This window comes from Oncorhynchus nerka, linkage group LG7 (assembly GCF_034236695.1).
Source record: "Oncorhynchus nerka isolate Pitt River linkage group LG7, Oner_Uvic_2.0, whole genome shotgun sequence".
Lineage (NCBI taxonomy): Eukaryota > Metazoa > Chordata > Actinopteri > Salmoniformes > Salmonidae > Oncorhynchus > Oncorhynchus nerka.
In genome coordinates this window covers 26,643,978-26,654,898 of record NC_088402.1, presented here as the reverse complement: position 1 = coordinate 26,654,898, position 10,921 = coordinate 26,643,978, and the positions used below count along the sequence as shown (strand labels likewise).

The window sequence follows — 10,921 nt, the reverse complement described above, 5'->3', positions numbered from 1 at the left end:
TTGTGGATGACTGTCACGAGTCCGACCGAGGGTGTTTCCCCTTCCCGGGCGGGAATTGTACTTTTTGATTCCCTGTGGTTGGGAACGCAACTTTTTGTGAGCACCCTGTGGTGCGTTGGTGCTATTAAAAGACGCACAGCATTGAACTCTGTCTCCTGCATTTGACTCCACACCCACGACACCCGGAGCATTACAATGACACAAATAATTTTTCCAACAATTGTCTACAGACAGATTATTTCACTGTATCACAATTTCAGTGGGTCAGAAGTTTACATACACTAAGTTGACTGTGCCAATAAGCAGCTTGAAAAATTCCAGAAAATTATGTAATGGCTTTAGAAGCTTCTGATAGGCTAATTGACATAATTTCAGTCAATTGGAGGTGTACCTGTGGATGTATTTCAAAGCCTTCCTTCAAACCCAGTGCCTCTTTGCTTGACATCATGGGAAAATCAAAAGAAATCGTAGACCTCCACAAGTCTGGTTCATCCTTGGGAGTAATTTATAAACGCCTGAAGGTACCACTTTCATCTGTACAAACAATAGTACACAAGTATAAACACCATGGGACCACGCAGCCGTCATACCGCTCAGGAAGGAGACGCGTTCTGTCTCCTAGAGATGAACGTACTTTGCTGCGAAAAGTGCAAATCAATCCCAGAACAACAGCAAAAGACCTTGTGAAGATGCTGGAGGAAACAGGTACGAAAGTATCTACAGTATATCACAAAAGTGAGTACACCCCTCACATTTTTTAAATATTTGAGTAAATATTTTCATGTGACAACACTGAATAAATGACATTTTGCTACAATGTAAAGTAGTGAGTGTACAGCTTGTATAATAGTTTGCTGTCCCCTAAAAATAACTCAACACAGCCATTAATGTCTAAACCGCTGGCAACAAAAGTGAGTACACCCCTATGTGAAAATGTCCAAATTGGGCCCAATTAGCCATTTTCCCTCCCCGGTGTCATGTGACTCGTTAGTGTTACAAGGTCTCAGGTGTGAATGGGGAGCAGGTGTGTTAAATTTGGTGTCATCGCTCTCACACTCCCTCAAACTGACTGGTCACTGGAAGTTCAACATGGTACCTCATGGCAAAGAACTCTCTGAGGATCTGAAAATAAGAATTGTTGCTCTACATAAAGATGGCCTGGGCTATAAGAAGATTGCTAGACCCTAAAGCTGAGCTGCAGCACAGTGGCCAAGACCATACAGCGGTTTAACTGGACAGGTTCCACTCAGAACAGGCCTCGCCATGGTCAACCAAAGAAGTTGAGTGCATGTGCTCAGCGTCATATCCAGAGGTTGTCTTTGGGAAATAGATGTATGAGTGCTGCCAGCATTGCTGCAGAGGTTGAAGTGGTGGGGGCTCAGCCTGTCAGTGCTAAGACCATACACTGCATCAAATTGGTCTGCATGGCTGTCGTCCCAGAAAGAAGCCTCTTCTAAAGATGATGCACAAGAAAGCCTGCAAACAGTTTGCTGAAGAAAAGCAGACTAAGGACATGGATTACTGGAACCATGTTCTGTGGTCTGATGAGACCAAGATACATTTATTTGGTTCAGATGGTGTCAAGCGTGTGTGGCGGCAACCAGGTGAGGAGTACAAAGACAAGTGTGTTTTGCCTACAGTCAAGCATGGTGGTGGGAGTGTCATGGTCTGGTCCTGCATGAGTGCTGCCGGCACTGGGGAGCTACAGTTCATTGAGGGAGCCATGAATGCCAACATGTACTGTGACATACTGAAGCAGAGCATAATCCCCTCCCTTCGGAGACTGGGCCGCAGGGCAGTATTCCAACATGATAACGACCCCAAACACACCTCCAAGACGACCACTGCCTTGCTAAAGAAGCTGAGGGTAAAGGTGATGGACTGGCCAAGCATGTCTCCAGACCTAAACCCTATTGAGCATCTGTGGGGCATCCTCAAACGGAAGGTGGAGGAGTGCAAGGTCTCTAACATCCACCAGCTCCGTGATGTCGTCATGGAGGAGTGGAAGAGGACTCCAGTGGCAACCTGTGAAGCTCTGGTGAACTCTATGCCCAAGAGGGTTAAGGCAGTGCTGGAAAATGATGGTGGCCACACAAAATATTGACGCTTTGGGCCCAAATTGGACATTTTCACTTGGGGTGTACTCACTTTTGTTGCCAGAGGTTTAGACATTAATGGCTGTGTGTTGAGTTATTTTGAGGGGACAGCAAATTTACACTATAATACAAGCTGTACACTCACTACTTTACATTGTAGCAAAGTGTCAGTTCTTCAGTGTTGTCACATGAAAAGATATACTAAAATATTTACAAAAATGTGAGGGGTGTACTCACTTTTGTGATATACTGTATATCCACAGTAAAACAAGTCCTATATCGACATAACCTGAAAGGCCGCTCAGCAAGGACATCACAGGGAAGAAAAATGATATGGATATATTGAAGTAACATCTCAATACATCAGTCAGGAAGTTGAAGCTTGGTCGCAAATTTGTCTTCCAAATGGGGGGGTTCTGTTTTTTTGTGTGTTTTTTTTCTCACAAAAAATATATTTTGTATCTTTGAAGTGGTAGGAATGTTGTGTAAATCAAGTGATACAAACCCCCCTAAAATCAATTTAAATTCCAGGTTGTAAGGCAACAAAATAGGAAAAATGCCAAGGGGGGGAATACTTTCACAAGCCACTGTATGAACTGTTTATAGTGACCACGGTCCATTCTTTAATTTATCAAATCTATCCTAGCCAGAGATGTAAAGTTAGAGCCATGCATAATGCTGTGTGTAGCCTATAGTGTAAATAACATGTACTAAAATACCTACTAAATTATGAAGGTATAGCTAATCAAAGAGTTCTCTATAAACGAGGAATGCATTTACTCAAATCGACTAATAAGATGTATTAGTCATGAAAGAATAAACACTCATACAATAACAGTGTACCTGGAATACATGACATGCAAAATACAACAGATGACTATCAACTAAATAAGACTCCTGTGTTTACTTACAGGTGTGTCTTCAAAATAATATCTAGAGAGAAAGTCTGTGTGTCTGGTACAGTGAATTCACTGCCCATTTAACCAAATTGAAAATGGGAAACTCACCCACAACTTTATGATATATATTTTGTATCAATTATTTTAAGAACGCAGCTCAAATATTGCCACCACCTCAGCACAAGCAAGCTGATGTTAGATGGGTAAATTGCTGAACCTGGCATTAGGGACCATTATACTATAATCTCATATCATGTGACAACCTGGTCTCAGAGCATTTTGTATTCTTCTGTATGAACTGTATATCTGAAACACTCCATTTAGTAAAATGTTACATTTTGCCTATTTTTATGTAACCATACCAAATATATATATATATATATCATACTATTTTGATTGTCTTAGTAAACTAAATGTTATACCTAGTCTATGATACCAGGCTGTGTGTGGGCATATGAGTAATGCTCACACGCCTCGGTCTTCAAACATGTAAATTGAAGTGCAGTAGCAAGTATGGAACTTTTGTACTTTAACTGTATGTTACATGAGGATCCATAGGGACTTCAGTAACTTTGTTCATTTGCTTGTCTTTTATCATCTGCTCAGGTTGTGTACAACTTACCTCTCTGTTGTATGGCAATGTGCTTTACATATTTCTCTTCTCCTTCTACAAAACATGTTGGAGGCGTGGAGATTTGTTTGGAAGTGTGTGTACTTAAACTGTCTTTACTTTGCTGTTTGCATACCTTCAGTTTCACAGTCGATGGGTCACTCAGTGAGCAGGAGTCACAAGTAGCGGCTGTGTTTTTCTTTTTCTTTTCTTTTCCATCTGAGGGTTAAATGCTAGAGCAACCGCAAACGTGTGGAATTGAGGTTTACTCAGTCATCATGGAGGAGGACGGGGGAAGCCCTCTCTTCAAGTACCCAGTATCTGACTTCCTGTTGACAGTCGGTGGTCTGGTGTTCTTTCTCCTGGACGTGGGACTGGACGCGTGGGCGGTGGTGTCTTTTTATCAGGAAGAGGACTATGTGTTCATGGGACTGCTGGTGTTCCTCCTCCTAGGTTCCTCAGCCCTGGTCCAGGCTTTCAGCTGGCTGTGGTACCACTATGACAAGGACGGGACTGAGACCAGGACTGAGAGCCTTGTGAAGAACCTCTGCTCTCTCAAGATCCTACATCTTTTCCAGATGGGAGTCTACCTCAGGTGGAGTTCAACTGTGTTTACTTGGTGTTGAACAGGAAACAGCACAGGCCGCGTTTATAATCTAAAAAGGTTGTTTTCAGAGTCCTTGTGAGTCTGGCAAGCAAGGCTCCTTTAAGAATTCTCCTTCTCGGTTTCCCTTTCTGCTCCACTGATTGTGTTGCAGTTGAAAGGAATAGTCCCGGCTGACAGGAAAAATACAGCAAATACAATTGCCTAATACCATGTTTTAAATGATACATAAACATTCCAGAATACATTGTCAGAGTTGTACATTCATGAAGTAGTACATCATTGAAGTAAATGAGTAGCAGTTCTCTGAAAGAGTTTCCCACTCATCTCAAGGCAGAAACACCTTTGTAACCACACTTATTTGTATTATAGAATTAAGATGGTGAATATAGTCTCAAGTTACACATACTGCTTGGCTGTCATTCTAGATATGCTGGTGTGGTGAGGATCTCGATATGTGGCTTCTGCTGTGGAAAGCGTTACATGGGCGGCGATGCTGTGTATCTGACCCATGACCTAAGCCTGCTGCGCCTCATCGAGGCTTTCTCTGAGAGCACCCCACAGCTTGTCCTCATGATCACTATCATTGTCCAGAGGGGAGAGGTTGAGCCCATCACAAGTACATACATGTATAGACAGAGACTGCGTCCAAAATGACACCCTATTCCCTATATCATACACAACGTTGACCAGAGCCCTATGTGCCCTCGTCAAAAGTAGTGCAAAAAAATAGGGAGCCAAATGTGACAGTCCTAGGGGTATGGCACATTGTGGCTGGTATTGCCCTGTAACTAGGCTTCAGAGTTTTCTCCTGACCCTACATAATCTACGAGTACAGACTCCAAACATTATGATACATTTTTATCATTTCATCCATTGTCAGTTAGTTGATCAGTCTGTTATTTAACATCCTGTGTCGGTGTTCTCTCTCCCTCAGTCTTGAAGGCACTTGGTTCAGCATCTGCTATCGCCGTCAGTGTGACCATGTACCACCGTTCCCTGCTCTCCTTCCTCCCTGACAAGGCCAAGCAGGGCTGGTTCTCCTCCGTGGTCTACTTCCAGTGGAACCTGCTCCTTATTGGTCCGCGTGTGGCAGCAGTCGCCCTCTTTGCCTCAGCCTTCCCCTGCTTTATCACTGCCCACTTCCTGTCTTCCTGGATGGTTCTCTTTTTCTTCACCTGGCGACTCAAGACAGACTTCATGGACAACCCTGGTGGAGAATGGCTCTACCGGGCCACCATAGGACTCATCTGGTATTTCAGCTGGTTCAATGTGATAAAGGGGGACACCAGGTACCAGAGCACCCTCTACCACACCTGGATAGGAGTGGATATTGGGATGCTTTGTGGTCTTTGGGTGTGGCAGATGAAGAAGAACCCTCCATATTTTGAACTGCCACTAGATCCCTATGTCATCCTTGGCATTATGATTCTACATTGTTGGGCTCGGTCTTAAGGTGATATACTACAAGTACAGTCACCCAAAGATCACACAGCTGAGAGAAGACGAGCGTTGCCTCGAGCCGGAGCCAAGGTCTGAGCCAGAGGATCTCACCTCAGATTGCCATGACGAAGTGGACTCTAGGCTTATGAGCCATAGAATGGGTCCTACAGAACCGGTCATCAGAGTCAATAAGAGGATGAGGAACTTAGCTGATAACTTCTACTCCTGAATTGATCATCAGAGACCTCCTGAACATGGAGAAGGCTGTATGGGCTTGTTTGACATTGCAGCCGACATTGCAGTCAGTCTCAATTAGTCATTCAGTCACAATTTACCCACAATGACTAAATGGTCTGTCACATGTGGAGATGGAATCCACATGACAGATGGCTGTGTGAGCCCTTCCCACACTGGTGAAAATACCAAGGTCCTATATTTAAACGTTATTTTGACAGGGAGTCATGCTGAGACCAAGGTCTCTTTTACAGATGAATCTGGAGGCGAAAGAAACGCACACCTGTTTAGGCGAGGTGCTGGCTAGCAGAGTAGAACACCTGTTTAGGAGAGGTGCTGGCTAGCAGAGTAGAACACCTGTTTAGGAGAGGTGCTGGCTAGCAGAGTAGAACACCTGTTTAGGAGAGGTGCTGGCTAGCAGAGTAGAACACCTGTTTAGGCGAGGTGCTGGCTAGCAGAATAGAACACCTGTTTAGGCGAGGTGCTGGCTAGCAGAATAGAACACCTGTTTAGGCGAGGTGCTGGCTAGCAGAGTAGAACACCTGTTTAGGCGAGGTGCTGGCTAGCAGAGTAGAACACCTGTTTAGGCGAGGTGCTGGCTAGCAGAGTAGAACACCTGTTTAGGCGAGGTGCTGGCTAGCAGAATAGAACACCTGTTTAGGAGAGGTGCTGGCTAGCAGAGTAGAACACCTGTTTAGGCGAGGTGCTGGCTAGCAGAATAGAACACCTGTTTAGGAGAGGTGCTGGCAGGCAGAGTAGAACACCTGTTTAGGAGAGGTGCTGGCTAGCAGAGTAGAACACCTGTTTAAGAGAGGTGCTGGCTAGCAGAGTAGAACACCTGTTTAGGAGAGGTGCTGGCTAGCAGAGTAGAACACCTGTTTAGGAGAGGTGCTGGCTAGCAGAGTAGAACACCTGTTTAGGAGAGGTGCTGGCTAGCAGAGTAGAACACCTGTTTAGGAGAGGTGCTGGCTAGCAGAGTAGAACACCTGTTTAGGAGAGGTGCTGGCTAGCAGAGTAGAACATCTGTTTAGGAGAGGTGCTGGCTAGCAGAGTAGAACACCTGTTTAGGAGAGGTGCTGGCTAGCAGAGTAGAACATCTGTTTAGGAGAGGTGCTGGCTAGCAGAGTAGAACACCTGTTTAGGAGAGGTGCTGGCTAGCAGAGTAGAACACCTGTTTAGGAGAGGTGCTGGCTAGCAGTGTTTTTTTGTTGTTGGAACATCCCTTTAATGGAAAACTTCAGCTCCCCTAATCGTGATATTTCAACTGAACATGTAGTTTGCTCACCTGCGCACATACTCCAACTTCTTTCAGAAGTAAGTTATTTTATACCTCCAGCCAATCGCAATCACTCTATTGAGACATATTGCAGACTCGTTGAAAAATATGTTGGTAATCTCCTTCAGAACAAAACAGGAGTACATATCCTTCCATAATTAACAGAGAATGAAACACAAGCTTTGCTTGATTTACAATCCGATACATCAGTCCTTACCCGCCCTGCTGATAACGGTGGGTCGGTTGTACTCATGGATAGTACAGTTTATGTAAAGGAGTGTCATAGACAACTGCTTGACAACACCTCTTACAAGAAACTCAGAAGTGACCCCACTTCCTAATTTCAGAACACTATCTTTACTGTCCTAGATGGGTTTTAAGTTCTGATCAGATCACCAAAAAAAAACACGACTTTTTGGTTATTCAACACCCTAAAAGTGTCACTTTCTATACTTTGCCGAAATTACACAAGAACGTTACAAAACCTGCAGGGCGCCCTATTGTAGCGGGCATTGACACAGTAACGGCCCCTTTATCGACTTTTGTTGACTTTTTATTAGACCACTCGCAGAACAGCTCCCCTCCTTTGTAAAGGACACCAGCAGTATGATCTCTATTAGTGAATCTCTTGATCCTCTCCCTGATTGTACTTTGTTAGTTACTTTTGATGTTGAGTCGTTATACAGAATATTCCACACGAGGGCGGTATTGAAGCCATGGAACATTGTCTTCTGCAACGTGACCCTAAATGAATTACCTTCCAGTGCATGCATTATGACATTGGCTGAAATAGTACTCGCACACAACTACTTCATATTTCTAAATTATTTCTTTATTCAGATGAAGGGTACTGCTATGGGTTTACTAAGGCTTCTAACTATGCTAATTTGGGAAACAGTCCATTTTCAATCCTCTCAACAACAAAACATCTTGTCTAACATTATTATTTGGAAACGGTGCATTGATGTTTTTGTTCTATTGAGGGGTGAAGTGAAACAGCTCCAGGCACCTGAGATTTACTACGCAATCTGACACACGTCAAATTAGTTTGCTTGATCTTCTGATTTTGTTTGAGGATAATGTTCTATACACTGATCTTTACAGGAAACCTACTGATCGTAACAGTTTCTTGAAAAACAGTTTGCCCTATAGCCAATTCTTTCGAATCAAAAGAATTTGCAAAAAACAATCAGACTTCGACAGAAATATGTCTGAGACGCAAAGTAAACTCAAGGATTCAAGGGTACAAAAATGGTCGGATTAATACGGCCATTGAAAAATGCAAAACTAATCGAGACATGAGCTCTTTCAAGGACAAGTCTCGCAAAAATAAGCATTCTTGCGTTCTAGCTACCTGCTATTCAAAGTGTTCTGAACAAATTAAGCAAACATTGGCACTTTCACAAACATGTGTTTTCGGACCCTCACTTGGTCGTATTCTCGCGGGGCAGAAATCTCAGATAAATTGATCAACTCTAATTTACCTCCCTAAAATAACCCTGCACAACGTCTATTTGCGCATCTACCGGATGGAAACTACAAGTGCAATGGCTGCGCTCAATGCAATGGCATTTAAAAATGTAGATCAATCAAACACTCCCAAACAGGGAAACAGATCCCTATCAAAGGTGTTATCACGTGCTCCACTAAGGCAGTTATTTATCTTATATCTTGTCCTTATGGTAAAATGTATGTGGGTAAAACCAAGCGCGAATTAAAAGTACAAATCTCGGAGCATCGTAGCACCATTAGGTGCAAAAACTCGATTTACCCAGTTGCGGCTCACTTTTTGGAAGTGAACCACTCGATTTCGCCCAACGTTATATCGGCATCGGAACATGTCACCCTCCCTAGGAGATTGGATGACCTCGACAATTTATTAATAAAACGAGAGGATGCCTGGATCTTTCATGTAAAGACCTGTGCTCCCTTTGGTCTCAATGTAGACTTTGATCTGAAACCATTGGGATTGTGCTACTCATTGTAAATGTGTGTAGCCAAATTGTATCTACGATCGTACGCTATCCATTCATGTTTTTTGTATGTTATTTTTATATCTGGGAATTAACCAATGATATCAGGCCATACCCGGACATGATTACAGACACCTACCTGTATGTGTCCTGAGACACTAAACTAGTGCCCCATAGTGTTTGTCATTATACCCTGATGAAGACAGCTTTTCTGTCGAAATGTTGGATAATTAGGTTATAAACTGGTTGGTTCAGCACTGAATGCTGATTGCCTGACAGCCATGGTATATCAGACCATATACCACGGGTATGACAAAACATGTATTTTTACTGCTCTAATTGTTTTGGTAACCAGTTTATAATAGCAATAAGGCACCTTATTGTGTTTGTGATATATGGCCAATGCACCACGGCTAAGGGCTGTGTCCTGGCACTCCGTGTGGCGTCGTGCTTAAGAACAGCCCTTAGCCGTGGTATATTGGCTATATACCGCACCTCCTCTGGGTCAAATCATGATGTCAGTGATCTTCAGGTCGGAAAGTTGGAGGTCTAGAAAGAGGCCCGAGTTGGATGACCGTTCAAAAAGTTCAAAGTTGTCTTTCTGAGTTCCCAGTTGTTTGAACGTGGCATCAGATTGTAACTATGGTACCTCAGGGTTGCCAACACATACCCCACACCCCCTTCCAGGGGTTTTATTTTTTATTTAACTTATAAACTTCTCCTGTGTTTGCCCCTGTTTATTGATAAATCCCCCATCATAGTAGTTTCATCCAAACTTGACAACCCTGATAAACTTTCGCGTATGTTTAGGCCGGGCAGTCGGCTTCTATTTGAAGTGATGATCTGTGAGGTGATAACATATATTTGCTTTGTGTTTGTCAAAAACTGTAAACGACTTGTCAAGTCATGTGCTCCAGTTCTTGTATACACTATAACAAGTACATTGAAGTTTGGCCACTTTTCAGCATATTACAAATCTAAATTCATATTTTTCAGACAAAGGGCGCAGCCATCTTTGAATTTGTTTATTTGCGTTTTATAGTGAATGGCATTCTGGGATTAGGGAGTATTTACTTGTCAAACAAACATGGCTGCCATCATAAATCATTTAACTGCTGTTAATTTAGCTGACACGCATCGCTTTTCTAAACAATATTGCATTTCTCCCTTGTACTCACCAGAGATGTGGCACATTGTAAATAAGTCTAACTGTTAGGTTACTAACTTATGTTTTGGTCAGCGTAACCTGTTATTTAGACTGGTTTATGGAATGAGTTTGGCTGTGGATGTGTTCGGGTGATGTTTGGATGACGTTCGCGTTTATCTTTTACAATAAAATATGAAATTGAGGAATAAAGTTGTGAAGACTTGTTTCCAATTAGTACAAAATATTATTTGGATGCTTTTCAATGATAGTTTAGACGCGTTTGTTGCATCATACGTTCTGTTGCTACTGTTCCAATCATATTAGTGATGGTTCGCTGCAGGGACCGTGCACTCAACAGTGATCACAAATATGTGATTGTATGCATCAAAGGGTTTTAATACAATGCAATAGGACAGTGATCACATTTGTGATCACAGATTTACCGCCGTCTTGAATCTTTCAAAGTTATCAGCTCTTTAAAATCCTGCTTTAGCAGCTCCGAATTAGGCAGTTTGAAGTTGTTAGACCCAGGCCTCTGGCATAGCATGGAAGAAAGCCACTGAGTAATAGCCTTAACAACCTTGTGCCCCAGGATAACATTTCTGATCTCTGAGCTGCCGACGATTTGAACCGAGCCGG

General features: G+C 43.0%; 1 pseudogene; it reads left to right on the top strand.

The window, feature by feature from the left end:
• The first annotated feature begins 3,883 nt into the window (after nt 1-3,883).
• On the top strand, nt 3,884-5,881 carry LOC115131714 (XK-related protein 8-like; annotated as a pseudogene).
• Nucleotides 5,882-10,921: the final 5,040 nt, after the last annotated feature.